Below are 22,530 nucleotides of genomic sequence, written 5' to 3'. Positions count from 1 at the left end.
CCAGGTTTTAACTCTCCAGTCCACTTGCATTTTTTACTTTTCAGAGTTTTATTGTGTTTGCTTTTTTCATTTTGTCCAGACTTTTTATTATAATCCACAGAAGAGGTAGCCTATAGCGAGCCTGCTGTTACTTCAGTTCTATAGATAAGGACACTGAGATTCAGAGAGCTTAGATAACTTGCTAAGATCAAAGGATAAAAATGGCAGAACTGGTATTCTGATTATGGATTCTGTTCAGTCCAACTCATGGGCTTTGCATCATATTATGTTGCTCTTTCAAGATTTCTTAGCTTCATCAGTTTGCAAAATGATTGAAAAATTGTAACAAGTTTTTTAGGTTTCCTCATTAGCATAATAAAGGATTAATGTTAATTTCAGTACTAATAGAATAAATTATTTTAGTGTTAACTACTGCACATAATTCCCTAAAAACCCCTTGGTTAATCTTTTTCCTGATCTTAATCAAAATACTTCAAATGTTTCATCATTTGGAAATGAGATCATGTCGAGGAAGTCCAACTCTTCCTTTAAAAGAAAACAGGAATAGATATTCAGTTTAATCAAATGCATTTTTGGTATCTATTGAAGTCATATTTTTCCTTTGACCTACTAATACAGAGAAATGCATTACAAAAGATATTTTAAAATTGGGCCATATGCGTATCTGGTTACACTTGGTTGTGATATATTATCATTTTGATATAGAACTGAATTCTGTTTTCTGTATTTTATTCAGAAATTTAACATCAGTATTCATAATTGTGATCGGGCTGCTATTGTCCTTTTCATGACTACCTTTACTTACAGTATTTTTTATAATTTTTTTCTTACATTTAGTTTATTACTTCTAGAATTAATCTGATATAAGGTATGAAGCCAAGATCCACCTTTTTTCTCCAAGTGTTTAGGCAGTTTTTCCGACACCATTTACTGGATAATCCTTTACTACCAATTTGAAAAGTTAAACTTTTTCATAGACTTGTGTCCATTGCTGGGTTTTCTATTCTGATGCACTGCATTTCTGTCTGTTCTTATGCTACTACCACATTATTTTAATTAGTTTTAACATCTGGAAGACAAGCCCTTCCTCACTTCTAATCCTGCGTGAAAATCTCCTAGTCTTTAGTGGGTCTTTTTCCCTATCACATGCATTTTAAGTAATTTTTTTAATGTTCCAAAATATTCCTGGGGTTTTCACTTGAACTGTATGAAAAGTACAGAATAACCTTAACAAAATGGCATTACATTGTTACTATATTGATTTTCTTATTTAAGGATATATCACTTCTCTTTTATATCCCCCAATGAGGTTTTGATATTTTCTTCAGCTCAGTCTCATACAGTGTTCACTAAGTTTATTCCTAGACATTTTAAAGTTTTGCTTCCATTGTGAATGAATTTTTTTTCTGTTGTATTTTCTAAACTATTGTTCACTATAAAGCAATTAACCTATAATTTGGGATCCATGGGCTTTTATTGAACTCCATAAAATTATTTTTTTAAATTTGCAAACCAGGGAGATTGTAATTTGCAATAGAACAGGCCTATGCCCCCCGAACAGTTAAGAAATACTGGCTTGGGGGAAATTATTGCTTTGTAGATTTATTTCTTATCCCATCATTTTAATGAAACATTATATTAATTCTAATATTTTTCCAGTTAATTTTGGAGTGGTTTTCTAGTAAGATGGTTATATCATTTATAATTAATGATAACTTCTGTCCTCTTTTCTAATATTTATATCTTATATAACTTCTCAGTTATCTTGGGTTGCTTGTTTTTTTGATATTGAGTTGTATGAGCTGTTGGTATATTTTGCTTATTAACCCCTTGTCAGTAGCATCGTTTGCAAATATTTTCTCCCATTCCTTAGGTTTTCTTTTCAGTTTGTTGATGGTTTTCTTCGGTGTGCGAAAGCCTTTAAGTTTGATTAGGTCCCATTTGTTTATTTTTGGTTTTATTTAATCTACCTTGGGAGATTGATCATAGAAAACATTGGTACGATTTGTGTCTGAGAATGTTTTGCCTATGTTCTCTTCTAGAAGTTTAATGGTGTTATGTTAATTACGTCTTTAAACCATTTTGAGTTTATTTTTGTATATGGTGTGTCTTCTTGGGTATCTTATTACGTTGGCTAAAATTTTCAAACTTTAATGGAACTTGTGTTTCACAATTATGTACCTTATTGGATATTGACTTCCTAGAGTTTTTTATCTACTATATTAAGGAATGATTCTTCAACTGCAAGTTTATTAAAACATTTTTATCTGAAATGTTAGTTTCATTAAATTCCCTTTTGTCATCAAAAGATAATTATATCTTTCTTTTATTTCCTTTGCCCTGTCTATGTGAAAATTTCAAATCAAAAAATTTCCTGATGTGAAACTAACCTTAAATTCCTGAAATAAATTTTATTCACCATGGTTTGCTCTTTTATTATATTTCTGGATTTGATTTAATATAAACCTAAATATATCACTTATTAATATTTAATATTAAGAATATTCAAGAGTTTCATTTTATACTGTCTTTGTCAGGCTTGCAATAAGGATTGCACAAGTTTAGAAAAATGGATTGGCAATCTTTTTATGTGCTATGGAATATCTAAAGTAATACAGAAAGTGTAAGTTTGTTCAAGGTTTAATATATATCAGAGGAAAGCCAACTAAGCCTAAACCATTATTAAAGAAGTTATTTGACAGTTATCTCAAAATCCTGTATGACTATTGTTATTATCATATTTACCACCTTGAGAAGTGGTAGAAATTACCAGTGTGTTGATATTTTAATTTTATAACATCCCTTTTTAATTTTTAAAATCTCTTCTGTATCTGTGGTTATATCCCTTTTCCAACATTCATGTAAAGTATTTTTGTCTCTTATTGCCCCATTCAAATTACTCAATGGGTTCTCTCTTAGATTTATGCATCAGTTTTCTTTCGTATAATTGTTTTGTTTTATGATATATTACTTTATTCTTTTACTATTATTAATTCCTTCCTTTGGCTTATCTTTTATTCATCTCTTTTTATGAATTGAAATTCATTATATTTTATTATTTCTCATTTAATAATAAAAGCTATTATGAATATAAATTATACTCTAAATCTCTTCCTTATTGAATCTCATATGCTCCAACATGTACTGTTCTCATTATTAATTTCTAAATAGTTTATATTTATAATTTTAGATGTGATATTAAATTATTTACAAAATATTTCACAATTTCCACATGATTTTTGGTTTTTTATATTTTTCTCAATTTCTAGAGTCATTGCATTTTTTCAGAAAATATGGTTTATATAATTTCTACTTTTTAAATTTATTAATTTTTATTGGTGGCCTAACATAGGAATAAATTTTACTTATCATTCATGGATGTTAGAAAATATGTATACATGGATGAATAAAAAGTTTTATATAAGAATATATTGATTAAATTTATTAAATATTTTTGTTTACTTGATCTGTGAAGACAGAGAAATATTTTCAAACTTTCCATCATGACTGTTTGAATTTTCAGTACATTGCCTTATCATTTACACTGTATTATTTAGCTCACATGTGTTTTTATTATGGAATAAATTTCTAATCAATGTAAAGTAAACTTTATCATCTTTAATGCTTTTTAAGTCTTTTGTCCAAAAATATTATAAACTTAAAATATTTTGTATTTTCTTACTATATCTTTGCCTACCCATTTAGCTTTTACCCTTGCTTGATATTTTAATATTCCACCGTTGATTTGAAAAGTATAATTTGAAAGAGTATAATTTAATTCTTATTCTAGTAATAGTTCCCAGGGGGTGCTTCTCTTTATAATGGCAAGAATTAAATAATACTTATTTTTCTCCTTGCTCAATTTATTAAGAAATATTTGCCTTATGTTTCATAAGTGTATACACATACACACACATATACATATTTCCTTTCCAGTATTTGAAGGTTTTTTTTAATTTATTTTTAAAATTTCTTAGTTAGCTGAGTCTTTTCTCAGGTAAAATTTTTCTGAGGGGTATGTGAATATTAAGCTTTCTAAGTCCAACTTATTTGAGAATTGTTGTTATTCACCTTCAGGTAAATATTTTAATTGAACTTTAATTATAAAGTTCTTATATACTGACTATCTTTTCCCCTAAATTTACTAGAAACAGTGATACAATGTCAACTTGCATGCATTCTGTTCTATATCGCATATAAAAAAAGGAGAGATTCCAATTTAGTACATTTCTCCTTTGTTTTCCCCTCTTGAATGCTTGTAAAAAAGTTTTGTCTTTGTCTTTGGAATTTAAAAGAAAAGTCAAGAGAGTATGTTTTGGCCCAAGGCCATCCATTAATTTTGTATAATACTTTGTATAGGACTTGAGCCATTCCATCTGACAAGTTAATAAACTTCTTTGGCTTAGGATTTTTTTTCTATTATTTCTTTTATTATTACTTTTCTTCTGTCTGTTCATTGGGTTCTTGAATCTATCCAAAATCTCCTTTATACTCTATTATAAGTACAATTTTTTAATGTCTACCATTTTTCTTTGAGTTCTTGGAGAATGTTTCATTCTGGTTCAGTCATTCACCAATTTAAGTTGTTTTGTTTTTGTTTCTGCAGCATTCGCCTTACTGTTCACTGTTTCCATTGCATTGTTTTTTTTAATTGTGGTAAAATATACATACCATAAAGCTTAACACTTTAACCATTTTTAAGCATACAGTGTGGTGGCAGTAAGCTGTGCAACCATCACCACTATCCATCTCCAGGACTTTTTCATCATCCCAAACTAAAACTCTCCCCTGTCCCTGGCAACCTCTATTCTACCATCTATCTCTATTATTTTGCCTGTTCTAGGTACTTCATATAAGTGGAATCAGATAATTTTTGCCCTTTTGTCTGGCTTATTTCACTTAACATGTCTTCAAGGACCATCCATGTTGTAGCGTGTATCAGAATTTCATTCATTTTTAAGGCCAGAATAATATTCCATTGTATGTATATACCACATTTTGCTTATCCGTTTATCTGTCAATGGATGGTTGAGTTGTTTCCATCTTTTGACTGTTGTGAATAATGCTGCTATGAACATTAACGTGTAAATATCTGTTCAAGTCCCTGGTTTCAATTCTTTGGGGCGTACACTAGAAGTGGAACTGATGGATTATATAGTAATTCTGTGTTTACTTTTTTGAGGAACCATCATACAGTTTTCCACAGTGGCTGCACCATTTTACAGTCCTACCAACAATGCATAGGGATTCCAATTCCTCCACATCTTTATTGATAGTTATGATTTTCTGTTTTTTTTTTTAATTGAGGTAACATTGGTTTATAACATTATATAAGTTTCATGTGTACAACATATATTTCTACTTCTGTGTACACGACAGCATGCTCACCACTATAAATTTAGTTTCTATTCATCACCATAGTTGACCCTCTACCCATTTCACACTGCCCCCCAACACCTTCCCCTCTGATAAGTACTCTGTTCTCTGTATCTACGTGTTTGTTTTGGTTTTCTGTTTGGCTTATTTTGGTTTTCTGTTTGGCTTTCAGATTCCACACATGAGTGAAATCATACAGTATTTGTCTTTCCCCATCTGACTTATGTCACTTAACGTAATACCCTCAAGGTCCATCCATGTTGTTGCAAATGGCAGGATTTCACCTTTTTATGGCTGAGTAGTATTCCATTGTGTGTGTGTGTGTGTGTGTGTGTGTGTGTCCATTCACCCACTGACAGGCACTTAGGTTCTTTCCATTTATTGGCTATTATAAATAATGCTATGATGAATGTAGGGGTGCATAGGTCTTTTCTAATTAGTGTTTTCATATTCTTCAGATAAATACCCAGAAGTCGAATAGCTGGATCATATGGTAGTTCTTTTCTTAATTTTTTGAGGAAACTTCATACTGTTTTCCATTAGTGGCTGCACCGATTTACATTCCCATCAACAGTGTATGAGGGTTCCCTTTTCTCTGCCTCCTTTCCAACACTTTTTATCTCTCGCCTTTTTGATAATAGCCATTCTAACAGGCATGAGGTAATATTTCATTATGGTTTTCATTTGCAGTTCCCTGATAATTAGTGATGTTGAACATCTCTTCATGTGCCTGTTAGCTATCTGTATGTTTTCTTTGGAAAAATGTCGATTCAGGTCCTCTGCCCATTTTGAAATTGGGTTGTTTGTTTTTTTGGTTGTTGAGTTGTATGAGTTCCTTATATATTTTGGATAATAACCCCTTATCAGATATGAAGCTTTTTAGTTTGATGTCATCCCATTTGTTGATTTTTGGTTTTGTTTCCTTTGCTTGAGGATACATGCTCAGAAAGATATTGCTAAGACCAATGGCAAAGAGCATACTGCCTGTGTTTTCTTCTAGGAGTTTTATGGTTTCAGGTCTTACATTCAAGTTTTTAATCCATTTAATCTGTTGGGGTTTTTTTTCCTTTATAACAGCCATCCCAATGGGTATGATATAGTATCTCACTGTAGTTTTAATTTGTATTTCCCTAATGATTAGTGATGTTGAGCATCTTTTCATGTGCTTATTGGCACATTCGTATATCTTCTTTGGAGAAATGTCTATTCAAGACCTTTGTCCATTTTTCAGTTGGGTTTTTTTAAATTGTTATTATGTTCTAAGAGTTCTTTACATATTCTGGATATTAATCCCTTATTAAATATATGATTTACAAATATTTTCTCCCATTCTGTGGGTTACCTTTTCACTCTGTTGATAGTGTCTTTTAATGCACAAAATTGTTTAATTTTGATGAATCCAATTTATCTATTTTTTTTCTTCTGTTGCCTTGCACTTTTGGCTTTATATTTCAAGAAATCATTGCCAAATCCAATGTCATAAAACTTTTCCCCTTTGTTTTTTCTAAGAGTTTTATAGTTTTAGCTCTTACATTTAGGTCCTTGATCCATCTTGAATTAATTTTTGTTTATGGTTTGAAATAAGGGTCTAATTTCATTATATTGAAAATGGATATCCAATTTTCCCAGCACCATTTATTGAAAACACTGTCTTTGCCCCCATTAAATGATTGGCACCCTTGTTGAAAATCACTTGACCATATATGCAAAGTTTTATTTCTGGGCCCTCTATTCTATTCCTTTGGTCTATACAACTGTCCTTATGCTACTACTGTGGCTTTGTAGCAAGTTTTGAAATCAGAAAGTGTGAATCTCCCAACTTTTGTTCTTTTTCAAGATTGTTTTGGCTATTTAGATTCCCTTGAGATTCCATATGAAATTTAGAATAAGTTTTTCTGTTTCTGTCTTTGGAATTTTGAGAGATTGCATTGAATCTGTAGATCATTTTGGGCAGTACTGTCGTCTTAACAATATTAAGTTTTCTGATCCATGAACATAGGCTGTCTTTCCATTTATTTATGCTTTCATTAATTTCTTTCATCAATGTTTTATAGTTTTTAATGCCATTGCATTTTTTAACTGACAAATAATATCTTTCAACCCAATGAATATTTTTCTGATCCTGAATTTTTCTTTGTGTTTGTGGGAGGCACACCCTGTTATTGTGTTAGAGATGATATATCTTTATCATGAATATGAATTAGAATTGTTTTATGTGTTCTCCTGTTTCTTATATGAGTTTGCTTCAAAGGGAAAATTTTCTCAACTTTCTTAAATTGGTCCTTTCTTTCCATCTTATGAGAATTTTCCTTAATAGAGTGACTCAAAAGAGGAACAACTAGGTTTTTCAGGACTGCGATTTGGGATGAGTTCTGTCAGAGATCATGTAAATTTTTGTTGAAAATGTGAAGATCACAGGAAAAGAAGATGGGAAAATTTATATGTAGTGTAATTTTTTCTTGAAAAAGGTAGAGACCTAGTAGGGTATCCAAGGTAAGGAGGAAGCTTATGCCAAAGGAAAATGGTGAGTTGTAGATGTTAGATCACTGTGTTAAGAACCTATCCTACCACCACCCACAGGCTTTTCTCAGGTCACAGAATTCCAGGCTCATAGGTCCTTCCCTCATCCTGATCTCAGCAGCTCTACATCTTGCAGGAATTCTTCCAAGTGTCTGGCATATGTATGGCACCCTTACCAATTTTCCGGCAATGAAAAACATTTGCCCCTGTCATACTTGCTCAGCTGTTTCTACAGCATTTTCGAAAGAAAAGGGGAGGTTAAAAAGTGTAGACCCAGATCACTACTTTTAACTGGAAGTTTCACCTTTCTTCTAAACTTTGCAAGATGAAAAAAAAAAAGCATAATGAAACAACTATGGGTCAAAGAATTAATATGTCTTATCCAACCCACTGGCCTCACTTCACTGCTAAGAAAATCATTCTCAGAGAGATTGAATTATTTGCCTAAATTCATATAAGTAGTCAATGACAGTAGAATTTTTTTTAACTCACAAAATTAAAATTCTTAAATCCAGTGATTTTTTTTCTGCTACATTACATAGCTTACCCAATTCACTGTATTAGTATGCACGCTGCTGTCTTTTGTTTCTTATCTGTGGAATAATTAAATGGTAGCAACCACTGTATATATGTGCATAAATACATATGCATTTGTGTATATATATGTATATATAATATATACTCCTTTATTAATGGTTTATTATGTACCAATAACCTAGAATACTTTTTTCAACTGTAAGAAGAGAAAATGATAATACCTACCTTGTAAGGTTGTTATGGGAATTATATTATTTATTATGTTTTATGTAGATGGGGATACTGAGTCATAGAAGGCTCAAAAGCCTCCTTGCCATAAAAGTGAAGGAACCTGGATTTGAGCCTGGGAACCATGGCCCCAATGTCCACACTCCTAATCACTGTGCTATAGGGTTTCCCACAATTTTACTACTATATACACTTTTAAATTAAAAACAAACCTAAGCATACACAACTCACCACCCCAAACCCTCTAACTTCTTCCAGAAAGCAATTCCCTGAAAGCACGTGCCCTCTGCACGTTTTATCTTTGTGGCCTTTTTAATGACGTCAGCTTGGAAATACTCCTCGCAAAAAGGTACAGAGGTAGGATCAGTATTTGGCAGATGGGGTTAAGAGGTTAAGCATCTTGCTTACTGGTTTTAAGGAGCCGAAGTAAAAGCCAGGAACGCTTGGCTCAAACTGCTGAGTGGAAACCAAGAGACCACACTTCTCTATCCCTCTCAGCCAGCCTTTGGTTTGGTTGGAAGAGTGTGGTTTTGCCATCAGTATCACAGGGGAAAATGACATATTTTGAACACATCACTTGATTCCTGGAGAAGAATGAATACAGGCTGTCATTACCAAGAGACATAGTTCTAAAAGCTTTTTCTAAGTTTAAAAATAACAAGAGAGAAAAAGAGTCTTCAGATACTTTGTGCTTGAAAGCCTCTGGATTCATTCCATTTTAAAGTACTATTCGTTCAGGTACAAGAAGATTAGATGGCAAACTTAGGAGACATGGAGGGGAGCATTTATTTATTCTCTTGTCCTGTTGATGGAGAGAGAATATCATGGGGTCTGAGTCCATGGGAAAGGTCCTTACCTCTCTGTGCCTCTGTTGGAAGGATTAGCAATGCCAGGCACATAGTAAATGGTGTTGTTACACTTGTGGTTGTTAGGGTCTTAACAAAGGGCTGAGGAATCACCCTCACTCCTCCTGGACACATCCCACTCAAATCATCACAGCATAGCCAAGAATAATTCAGAGTGAGTCCTCAGCTCTCTGTGACTCACACCCTTCTCTGAAGTTTTTAACCGTTGGCCAGTCTATCCCTATATAGAGGAGCATGGGTAGAAAAGACTGCTTTAGCATGAAGTCAGGTAAAAAGTTATTTTTTCCTTTGCCTAATGGTTCTAGCAAGACTTCCTCCAGACGGGAGCACACAGGCAATGTCTCTAGAGGAAGTTTGTCCAAGGGCTTCTCATATTGCATTTCAATGATGGTAAAAAGAACCCACCTTGAAGCAATTCAGCGGGTCTGGGAACAGACTGAGATGTGCGAGAGTAGAGTGGTCCAGTGTTTCTCACACTCTCCCTCTGGAGGACCCCTGTTAGTAGAAGAAAGTACCCTGGGGCATAGCCCTGGGGTCCTAGGGTAGAATTTGAAGTGGCTCATCAAAAGCAAGAAATTTCTTCAACATCCTTTCATCTTAAAAATGACGATCTTGGGGCTTCCCTGGTGGCGCAGTGGTTGAGAGTCCGCCTGCCGATGTAGGGGACACGGGTTCGTGCCCCGGTCCAGGAGGATCCCACATGCCGCGGAGCGGCTGGGCCCGTGAGCCATGGCCGCAGAGCCTGCGCATCCAGAGCCTGTGCTCCACAGCAGGAGAGGCCGCAACAGTGGGAGGCCCGTGTACCCTAAAAAAAAAAAAAAAAAGGCTATCTTATTTACAAAGCAGAAATAGAGACACAGACATAGAGAACAAAGGTAAGGATACCAAGGGGGAAAAAGGGGGATGGAATGAATTGGGAGATTGGGATTGACATATATACACTCTTGATACTATGTATAAAATAGATAACTAATAAGAACCTACTGTATAGCACAGGGAACTCTACTCAATGCTCTGTAGTGACCTAAATGGGAAGGAAATCCAAAAAAGAGGGGATATATGTATACGTATAGCTGATTCACTTTACTGTACAGTAGAAACTAACACTGTAAAGCAATTATACTCTAATAAAATTTTTTTAATTACTGAGTAATACAAAAAATATGCATGTGCATTTGTATTCTATTCTATAAGACACCAATGCTTGATTTTTTATGAAAGTCATGTGGAGTCCTTTCTCAAATTTTGGAGTACAATTTATGCCCCAGGGAAAAAAAATTGTATATATACATATACACACACACATCTTCTGTGTCTTTGTGTCCAGTACATTGTCCTATAGCAAGTTCGAATGCCACAGATGTAGTAGAGACAGCACAGACTTTGTACCAGGACCAGCCTGGGTTCTAATCTGGGCTCCACCAGCATGCGCAAGTTCTTTACTTCTGTGAATCTGTTTTTTCACATGTATAATGAAGATGACAATCATCCTATGGTGTTGTTGAGAAACTTCATGAATTAATATGTGGAAAGAGGCCAGCAGAAACCCTGGCACAGCACAGATACTCAGGAAATGTTACTTCCCTTCCTCACCTGCTATGCTTCATGTGGCACATACAGATATAAAGGATAAAATCTGACAGAGCAGCTTCCGGAAACATTCTTGTCTGGATGAAGCCAGCAAGGCAAACTTCAGAAATAGTGGCATCAAACGATGGTAGAGTTCTCCTATTCAAAGCTAGATAGCCACGGGCTTCCCTGGTGGCGCAGTGGTTGGGAGTCCGCCTGCCGATGCAAGGGACACGGGTTCGTGCCCCGATCCGGGAGGATCCCACGTGCCGCGGAGTGGCTGGGCCCGTGAGCCACGGCCGCTGAGCCTGCGCATCCGGAGCCTGTGCTCTGCAACGGGAGAGGCCACAACAGTGAGAGGCCCGCGTACCGCAAAAGAAAAAGAAAAAGCTAGATAGCCACAACCAACAAATTTTCTGTGGCCTAACCAAAAAAAACACCACTATTGGTCCACATCAGGCCTGTCCATCATCTCCTAGCCTCCTGGCCTCCAGTGTGGGGACTTGAGCCTTAGATTCAGTGCTGCCTTTGATAGGTTTGGAATGGCTCCTCATGGACTGCAGTTCGGCCTTTGCTACTCACTCTCAACAATTTTTTAAATTATTAAATATTCTAAGTATAACAAAAGCATACCAAAAAAAGGATAGTAAACACTCATTATCCACCACCAAGCTTATAAAATAAAATGTTACAGGTATTGACCCCCCCTTTCTCTTTCCTTACCAGAGGTATTACTATCCTGAATGTGGGATTTATCATTTTAATGACTTGTATATTTATATATATATATATATTTTTTTTTTTTTTTTTTTTGCGGTACGCGGGCCTCTCACTGTTGTGGCCTCTCCCGTTGCGGAGCACAGGCTCCGGACGTGCAGGCTCAGCGGCCATGGCTCACGGGCCCAGCCGCTCCGCGGCATGTGGGATCTTCCCGGACCGGGGCACGAACCCATGTCCCCTGCATCGGCAGGTGGACTCTCAACCACTGCGCCACCAGGGAAGCCCATGACTTGTATATTTTTACATACCCATGAATAATAAATTGTTTCCTATTCAACTTTATAATAAATTATCATATTGCATGTATTTTTCTTGAACTTGCTTTTGACACGTAACATCATATTTTTGAAACTTTTTCTATGTAGATACACGTAGCTACACTTGGTTCATTGTAACTAATGTATACTTTCTGTTGCATTGAATTTTATTGTGAGAATGTACCACCATGTACTAATCTATTCTCTTATTAACGGACAGTTAGTTTCTAACTTTCTGCTGTTATAAACAAAGTTGCAATGGACATTCTTGTACCTGTCTCCCAGACAGGTGGGAAGCAAGATTTCTCTTCTATAACTATATATAACTAGGGATTGAATTGCTAGGTCTTTGGTATGTGAATATGTAACTTAACCAGGCATGATTTAATTGTTCTCCATAGGGGCTGCACCAATTTACAATCCAATTAGAGATTTATAAGAGTTTTCATTTACCCAAATCCTACCAACATCTTGTATGATCCCCCCAACTTTTCTCAAATAGATGCGCACACATTTGACTTGTGGGTTGGATTATCTGGTGTGGACCTAGTATACTCCTACCTACCCCCACCTCCAGCCCAATATTGCTCCAAAGTGTGATAAGGAAGTCCTGTCTTTGTGGAGAAGTGTAACCTTCTCCAGCCTGACTGAAATAGCAGACTCTTGTCTATCATCTACCCTAGGGCTGCCTGCTTCAGCTTCCATCTGAGAGGGAGACCCTGGACTCATTCTCTGTTGCACAGGATTGGTAGAGTGCCACTCTATCCTGTGCCCTTCCAAACACTCCTTGTGGTCAGCAGTACTAAGCTCAAGTATATCAACCTGACCATTTTAGATGCCACCAGCACCAGGTGAGACCTAGTCCCTAGTGAACTAAGAGGAACATGGACCTAAAGGTTCTCATGGGATAAAGATACATATTTGCGCAACCCTGACTATGGAGCCTACTTTCTTTCCACCATTCCCATCTCCTGCAAAGTATGACTCAACTAGGGGAAAGTGTTAGTGATGGGAAAGGTCTTACAGGGATTTGTTTCAAAAGCCAAGTGCTGCCGTAGGAAACTGCATGGTGAAAACCACTGCACAAATGAGAAACCAACCAAAACAGAGTTGTGTACAGAGGAGTTTGTTTGGACAAATTCATCACATTGCCCTGTGATTAATCCATTGTTCCTGTCCTCTATGCCAGTTTAGGACAGCTTGGGAATTTGGAAATTCCTTGATGGGCTCCTCTTAGCGGACTTTGGTTACTGGTCTGCACTTGACCCTGTGTCACATTGTGGACTACTGCTGTCTGCCAAATGTGGCCTCTCCAGTTCCCAGCGAATTCCCAGGTTCTGTTTCTGTTTCAACCATTGGTCCCCACATAAAATCAGATGCAGGACTCTGAGCTGGAAGGAAGCTGGTAGATCTTATAGTTCCACACCTTCACTTTACATTTGAGAAATCAAAGGTTGACATGTGTTGGAAGTGGCAGAACTATGATTCAATTCCAAGTCTATCTTCCTCCAAAATCCATGCTCTTGTGAATGGCACTGAAGCCATGGGAAGAATGAGATTGCCTTGTAAGACAGTGTAGGTGTAAAAATAAGGGGATCTGGATTCTGGGGCCCTCCAATCTTTAGAGTTCTAGAAGAGAAGGAAAAGCCTACACAGAAATATGAGAAAGAACACCTGATGAGGGAGATGGAGAGAGGATGCTGTGATGGGAGTCAAGAGAAGAAAGCATTTTAAATTGAGAGGGAGGTTAACTGTGTCTGATGCTGTAAGAGGCTAAGGAAGAGGAAGCCAGAGAAGTGACCATTGGATTGGGAATGTGGAGATCACTGGGGAACCTTCACAAAGCCCATTTCAGCAGAACTGTTGAGACAGAAGTCACTGCAAAATAGGTTAAAAGGTGAGGGCTTTCAATTTTCAATTGAGGGGTAATGACATTTTTAGCCCTTTTGCTTGCAAAAAGCACCCCAAATCGGGAGAAGGTAAAACACCACCACAGATTTGAGGAAATTAAGGAATAGTTAACCATAAGAACACCATAGATGAGGACAGAAAGAATACAGGGAGCGGCAAGTGATGTAAGCAGTCAGATGTAATCCTGAAGAGGAGATAGTGAAGAGGAACTAGCCTTGTAGCCTTGCAGAATCTTGGAAAGGAAGGGTTACGGGGTGAAGATTGGACTATGTTTAAAGGATCTTTTCAACCTTCAGAACTACTCGCCTCCACTACAATTTGAAAATTACCCCTTTTCCAGCTGCGCCAGAAAAGAGAGGTATGTTCTCTGGCAAAATTAAACAAGAATGGTTTCCTGGATGGACACCAGCCATGGGAGATTATGGAGACGTGCATAACAAATGTTGCTACTCCCAACCCTCCCCTTTGTCAATTCCAGAACTAGCACAAAGGAAAGAGTTTGAAAACTACTTCTCTGTAGAAATAAGTATTTCAGAGGGGGAAAAATGCTCATCCGTTGATATTTGAGGGTCCTCAATGAAAAGATCCTGTTGACAAAAACTGATCGTCCACAAACTGGCATACCCCACCAGGCACACAGAGCTTCTAACAAGTCTTAGCCTCGCTCATCCGCTATGAACAGATGTATAGTCAAAGATCACTTCACATTTGAAATCTTTACCAGGAAAAATTAGGAAGGGAGTACTCTTTCAAGAAGTTGTGTTTTGAAGAGAAATGCATTGAATTGGTCAATAGCTAGAGGGAGATGTGGGGTCACAGAAGATTTATTTTGTTAAGATGAAAGATACTAGAGTATATTTATATGCTGGTAATCATCTCCAGTATTTTTCTTCCTGACTTGAAACAAATGTGTAGTCACAAATATTTAGAAAAAAGCCTTTTCAGTATGTCTGCTTCTAGTTAGGATGTAGAGGCATAGGAAAAACCTTCATTTCCATGGTCAACCAGAAAAGTCCAGACAAAATAGAATTCGCATGTTCTTCTGGGGCTAGCAGACACACAGGAAGCACTGATGAACTGAATTAGAGAGAAACAAGCCCTATAGAGCCGATCAGAGATCTGTGGAAACTTCCATACTTGGAGGTGGATGCCTGCTCTGGCTAGGGAAATTGGAAATGTAGGCCAGCCATGGACAGAGACTTTTCAGGCCTGAGGAAAAGTCAACTGAGCCCTTAGACAACAATGTGTGCCAGGGGGATGGATTATCTGAAACAGCCCCAATGAAAAAAGAAATTTCTTAGCCTAATAATTCTTCCCTCTCACCCACACCTCTGCATTTTTCCAAGAAAGCAGCAGCGGAGGACTTGTTGAAAAGCAGAGAGAAATCACTTAATCCCATGGATACTTGTGGTACTTGGATTCTGGAGTCAGGTTAAGCGAAATTATCTGTAGCTGTGCCTAACTCCCTCACACCTCAAATACAGGAAAGATCACAAAGGCGGGGCAGGGCAGAAAGCTGGGACTTCGGCCAATAACACTCTAGAGAATACACTGTAAGTAAAGCTGTGTTCCAACCCCAAATCAACCTAACTCAAGGGAGAATCTAAATATTCAGCTTCCCACCCCAGCTTACAAAGACAAAAGGCTTACACTCTGCAATGAGTCAACAAAACAAATCAATATTATACCTAAGTTTCCACTGCTTTTTAAAATATATACAATGTGTGAAATGTAAGTTAAAAGATTGTGAGACATGGGAAGAAGTGGGAAAATGGAATCCATAATCCAGAAAAAAACACAAATGACTCAGTTATTGGAATTAGTAGACAGGGATGTTTAAACAACTATTATAAACATATAAAGAATTTACAAGAAAAGGTGAATATAATGGAGGAAAACATGGGCTATCTGGAAAAAAAAAAGAAAACCGAGTGAAAACTGTGGACTGAAAAATTTTTCTGCAGAAAATGGATTAATGAACTTAAAAACACATTAATAGAAATTATTTAAACTGAAAGAGAAAGGGAAAAGATGGGGGGGTGATGAACCAGATTCTATTATTTGTGGGGTAATATCAAGTGATCTAATATATGTGTAATTAGAACGCCAAACATGATGTTCCACACAGGGATTCGAGAAGCTGAAAGAACTGCAAACGGGACAAATACAAAAATAATAATAATAATAACCTAAGCACATCACAGCTGAATTCCTGAAAACAAGAATAAGGTAGGAATCTTAAAAGCAGTCCAAGGGGGAGGGAAAAGACATATTACAGAGAAACAACAAAGAAAATCACTTACTTTTCACCGGAAAAAAAGCACATGCAATCCTGAAGACAAAGGATCAATCTCTTTAAAGAGATCAAAGGGAAGAAAAGTCGATTTTGAACTCTGTATCCAGTGAAAACATCCTTAAAATTGAAGATGAAATTAAGACATTTCTAGAAAGAAAAAAAAGCTAAGAGAATCATCACCAGCAAATCTGCACTACAAAATAAATAAATAAAGGCTAAAAAAATTCTTTAAGCAGAGAAAAAATGATACCAGGTGTAAACTAAAGCTACCTAAAAAGGGAGAGTACCAGAAATGGTAACTATTTTCTTAATGTCATAAAAAGATGATTATTTAAGACAGAAACAATTAACACTGTATTTTGGAGTGAATTCCATATACATAAGTAGAATATGTGACAACAATAGCACAAAGGATGAGAGGGAATTACATGGAAGTATAATATTAAAGGGTTTTTCCGTTATATGAGAAATGGTATAATATTAACTTTTGGTAGCCTGTCATAAAATAAGGATAACTCCCTGTACAGCAACTGCTAAAATGAAATGAAAGGGAGGATATTACTATAGATCCTACAGATATTGAAAGAGAATAAAGGAATATTAAGGGCAAAGTAATAGAAATAAATTCAACAATTATAATGGAAATTAATAAATACCTGTGCCTGTTACTGTATATAACTTATACCTCACTTTTAAAAAGTATAGCAAAGAATCTTTGGTTCAACATGCATCCTGTTGTCATTCATCATATTGGCCTATTCTTTGGGAAAAATCACAAAGAGGACATGATTTCTATACATTATAAACAAATGATCAGAGTTGCTTGTGGGACTTAAGACTCCAAAGTAACAGCAAAAATGCCTTTAATTAATCTTTGCTATTCTGTTCTGTTTACTTCACGTCTTTTGTAGTCAACCCTGGAGCCCTGAGACATCAGGAAATATTGTGAGTGTAGCATTAGTGGTTAACAGTGATGTGTGTTTACTGTATAGTTGAGGCTCCGAAGCCAAAAACTCCAGGACATTTGAGAAAAGTCAGTTCCACAGAAGCTGTTTTACTAGGAGGCAAGTGGACAGTGCAGAGCTGATGTTGGGTTTCGGGGGGTGGTGGAGGTTGTTTTTATAGACTGAAAATATGGTCGATATTGCGCAACCCCAAGGAGGGTTTTGCAGTAGGAGCATCACTGAGATACTTGGGGTAAAAAGTTGTTAAAGTGCTTCTTGACGTGCTTACGTGCGTTTATCCTTTAATGTTTTCATCAGCAAATATTAAAATGTCACAATACAACTAGAATCCCAGAAAGTAATCTTCAAGAAGTTTACAAAAATTCCGAGGGCAAGAGAAAGCCCTACAGACACTGTAACTGATTCTCCCCGCTCCCTACCCCTACAAACCGGCGTAGTGCTGGTTGCATGGTGTGTGCTCAATAAATAGTTGTGGAAATGAATGAATTTATGGATGGATGCATCCAAACTAGAGTCATTCATTCAACAGCAAATCACTCTAGGTCCGTCATTAAGTGTTACAGGGGTTGCAAAAGGAGCACAAGACATAGGGCCTGAAAGCCCTTAACTTCTAAGTAGGAACACTGGGAGAAACACGAAACCGCCAAGGAAAAGAGGCGACTCCTTAATAGCAGCCTGTTTTCATAGGACTCCCAGACTCTCTCATTTCCCAGGAAGATAATATTTCATTTGGTAGTAACCAAGTCCTCAGAGAGGAGAGCTTCTTATCGCCCCCTTTAAAAGATCTTTCTCCCAATTTTCTTTCATTTCTAAGAGAGCATTAAAAAAAATACTCTTTATTAATAGTCCTATTGTCCCAGAATTAAAATGGACCCACAATTTCCATGAAACCATCTGTTTTGTTTGCTTAGATATTATAGGAACGTAGAGAAGGGGCATGGAGTAGGGAGGTGGGGCCGTAAGTCATCTGACCTTTTACCAAGGAGGGTGGTATAAGGGGAGTGTGACCACTGCTTGGGACTAGTGAGCTCATCATATCTTGCCAGACACAAAGTATCAAGGATAAGGACAGTTTCCAAAACAGCCTTTGCTTGTTCTGGTACCAAAAAATAGAAAGCTCAAGAAAATACTTGTAAAGGAAGGGAAATAGGCTTAGAGAAAACACCCCAGTTCCCAGACTTTTTTTGGCAGGGAAAAAATACAGAGAAGCCAGGGAACCTTTTCCACAGCCCCATTGTGCCTTTTTTTAGTCCTCTTTTTTTTTAAAAGATTTAGTTTTAACACAATATTCCAATTTTAGTGTTACCAAAACGTCCTAAACCTCACTAGTCAATGACCTAGTCAAAGATAAGGGACTTCCTTGGTGGTCCAGTGGTTAAGAATCCGCCTTCCAATGCAGCGGATGCGGGTTCGAATCCCTGGTCGAGGAACTAAGATCCCACATTCCGCAGGGCAACTAAGCCCGTGCACTCTAGAGCCCACGGGCCACAATGAAGATCCCGCGTGCCGCAACTAAGACCCAAGGCAGGCAAATAAATAAATAAATAGAGTTTTTAAATGACCAAAGATAAGACCACATTTACTTTTTTTGTTCACATTTACTTTTGATGCCCAACCTCCGCCCCCCTAATTGTCAGAAATTAGCCCCCAACCCCATAATGCCCCTCAGCTATACCGAAGGGTTTCAGGGTGACACCTCTGTGTGCTCAGGAATAAACCTCAGTTTTCCTGTCCCAGCCTCACTCTCATATCCCAGCCTCACCCTCATGCCACCTTGTTTGCTGTTATCCTCATGAAACCGCCAACCTGCAGGGCAAAGTTGCCCTCTGCCAGGTGACTGCTAATGCCACCCTCCCCCTCCCTTTGGTGGCCTCAGTTGGGGACTCCGCTGTCATCTTTAACCCTCCTTCTAATGCATAGATGTATGCTCTTTCTCATTACCAAATGATAGAGTTGAAATTAAACTATGGCTTTTAATGGAATTTATTAAAATTGGGGGGAGGGGGTACGTAAAGAGGTACAACACAGAGAATGGTCTATAACCACATGGACCCAGACCTTCCCTACAGTCAATTACTACCAGGTCAGCTCTGCCTGGCCACCGTCCACATGGCCAATGAAGCTTATTTCCTCCTCCCACCTCTTCAGCAAATATTTGTTGAATGTCTATAGTGTTCCAGGTACTATAGCAGACACAGAAGATATAGTGGAGACCAAAACAGACATGGCCCAGCCCTGATGGAGTTTAAAGTCTAGAACTGAAACAAATGAACAAACTAAACTAAAGTGAACAGATAATCCCATAATCAAATATTATTAGTTATAAAATGTCCTAAGTGCTATAAAGCAACAATTGTGGGATGCTATGTGCAGTCTAATTGAGGGAGCTAATTTGAATTGGGGAAGTCAAATGAGGCTACTTTGAGCAATTGATATTTAGGTTGGGATTGAAGGCTGGGTAAGAATTAGCCCAGCCCCCAGGCAGCAGTGACTGCAGGTGTGAAGGATCTGCTGGAGAAAGGAGCTTAGGAAGACCAGTGGAACTCAGGTGAAGGCAGTGGGAGCAGAGCGGTGCAAGATAAGGCTGTCGAGGAGGCAGAGGATCCATCCCATGAAGGCACTTGAAGGTCATGGTGAGGACCTGAGGGGTTGTTTTGTTTGTTTTTTTTGTTTGTTTGTTTGTTTTGCGGTTCGCGGGCTTCCCACTGTTGTGGCCTCTCCCGTTGCGGAGCACAGGCTCCGGACGCGCAGGCTCAGCGGCCATGGCGCAAGGGCCCAGCCGCTCGGCGGCATGTGGGATCTTCCCGGACCGGGGCACAAACCCGTGTCCCCTGCATCAGCAGGCGGACTCTCAACCACTGCGCCACCAGGGAAACCCAGGACGAGGTTTTATCCCAAGTGTAATCAATGGCTGTGAAGGATTTTGAGCAGGGGAGTGAATGACATGTTTTGATCCATATTTTAAGAACGCTGTGGCAGCCATGTGGAGATTGAATGCAGGGCGGGTGAGAAGGCAGTCAAAAGACGGCCAGTGACTTTCCCAATGGTCTAAGTAAAAAACAATGGTCGCCCAGACCATGAGGTTGGCAGAAGAGGTGAAGAAGTGTCAGTTTCAAGGTATGTTTAGAGCGCGACCGATGGAATCTAATGTTATATTACGTATGGGAGCAAGAGAGAGGAGAGTCAAGGTAGAGGGGGTCAAAGAAGGCTTCTGGTTTCTGATTAGGGCAGCTGGGCACGTGGTCTGATATCTGGGCGCTGATAGGACAAGCAGACAATAATCAGTACATTTCCCAAAGTCTGAGTTACTTGGTCTTAAATATTCCACCTAAGAAGCATCAGCAGCCTGGGCCAGGGACAGGCTCAGGCTAAACCCTTTTCAGTTTGTCTTTTAAAACTTCCAACCTGGCAGTCAGGTCTCACCCATGACCACCCCATTACATCAGTTTTAACAAAAGATTAATTCTGCATCGGACTTCCTCTTTAAGCAATTACCAGAATAAGCCAGTAATAAACTTTATACATTCATTCATGCATTTATTCAAGAGAGAAACAGTTTAATATAATGACTGAGAGGAGGGCATCTGGGTTGAAATCCCACCTCTGCCACCTAGTAGTGGAGGGGCTTTGGGCAACTTTCTTAGCCTCTCTCTCTGTGACTCAGCTGAGTCACAGAGTCCTCATCTGTGAACTAGAGATAATATTAGTATCTACCTCAAAGAGCTATCATGAGGCGTAAGTAAATGAATTACATGTATTTTTCAAACAGAGCTTGACACGGTATAAGTACTCAGGTAGTGTTAAACATTGCCACTGCTGTTCATGAATTCAAGTTTTACTGAAAACTGCCCACTGTCTTATGCTGCTTGGCAAAGTAGAAAGCCGGGCAGATTTTTTTTGAATCAGGTAGATTTGACCTCAAGCCTCTGCCCTCCTACTTAACTAACCTCTCTGAACCCAAGTTTTCTTATCTATAATATGAGGGCAATAATACCTACCTTGAGTGGTTATTGTGAGGATAAAATCAGAAATCTTTGTGCAGGGTCTTGTATATAATGGATGTTCAGTGAACATGAGGTTCTTTCCCTGCTCAAAAGAAGTTTCCCCACTTAATTTATTTTTTTTAATTTTGTAATAGATCTTTATTGGAGTATAATTGCTTCACAATACTGCATTAGTTTCTGTTGTACAACAAAGGGAACCAGCCACATGCGTACATATATCCCCATATCCCCTCCTTCTTGAACCTCCCTTCCACCCTCCCTCTCCCACCTCTGTAAGTCATCGAAAAGCACTGAGCTGATCTCCCTGTGCTATGCGGCTGCTTCCCACTAGCTAACTGTTTTACATTCGGTAGGGTAGTGTATATATGTCGATGCTACTCTCACTTCGCCCCAGCTTCCCCCTCCCCGCCCCCGCTGTGTCTGGTCTTTGTTGTGGCATGCAGGATCATCATTGAGGCATGAGGAATTCTCTCTAGTTGTGGCGTACAGGTTTTCTCTCTCTAGTTGTGGCACGTGGGCTCTCTAGTTGAGATGCATGAGCTCAGTAGTTGTGGCACGAGAGATTAGTTGCCTTGAGGCATGTGGGATCTTAGTTCCCTGACCAGGGATCGAACCTGCGTCCCCTGCATTGGAAGGCGGATTCTTTTACCACTGGACCACCAGGGAAGTCCCTAGGGTGTTGCACCTTTTATTGACTTTCTATTGCCATGCAATTTCACAACTCTGTAGGCCTAGAAGATAACATGTAGGAAATTGATAGTAGTCCCCACTTAATTTAAATTGTGCATCTCCACCCTCGGCCCCTAAAGAAACCCCAGAGTGAGGAGGGTAACTTCAAACGCTTTATGGGCTTATTCATGAATGAAGTTCATATTCTTTTTCAGAAACTACACTTTCTTGCCCTTTTCAGCACAGTATGAAGCTATTTAATTGACAGGAACATGAACGTGGACGTTTTACATCTCTGAGGGAATGGTCCACAAAGATTCTAATTGGTCCCCGAACCTTCACGTTTCCCACTGCTATCGGACCCTTTCCCAATACCATAACCCACTTCCTCTTCCTGCCCCACTACCACCTTGAGCAATCAAAGTAAGAAAACATGGGCACCAGCCCACAGAAAACACTCTTGGTCGTCCTAGAAAGCATAGATTGCCTGGGTCTTTATTTTCAAAGCTGACTGCATGGTTTTCTCTGGCACAGCTCTTCTGATGGCAGCTT

At 38.2% G+C, this 22,530-nt stretch overlaps 1 protein-coding gene across 1 annotated transcript in view; it reads left to right on the top strand.

The window, feature by feature from the left end:
• The window catches only part of ANTXR1 (ANTXR cell adhesion molecule 1), a 245,349-nt gene that overhangs the window by 35,706 nt on the left and 187,113 nt on the right, over positions 1-22,530 (top strand). The gene's annotated exons all lie outside the window — the stretch shown is intronic.

Source organism: Lagenorhynchus albirostris, chromosome 13 (assembly GCF_949774975.1).
Source record: "Lagenorhynchus albirostris chromosome 13, mLagAlb1.1, whole genome shotgun sequence".
Classification (NCBI taxonomy): Eukaryota; Metazoa; Chordata; class Mammalia; order Artiodactyla; family Delphinidae; genus Lagenorhynchus; species Lagenorhynchus albirostris.
This window is presented reverse-complemented; position numbering and strand designations above follow the sequence as displayed.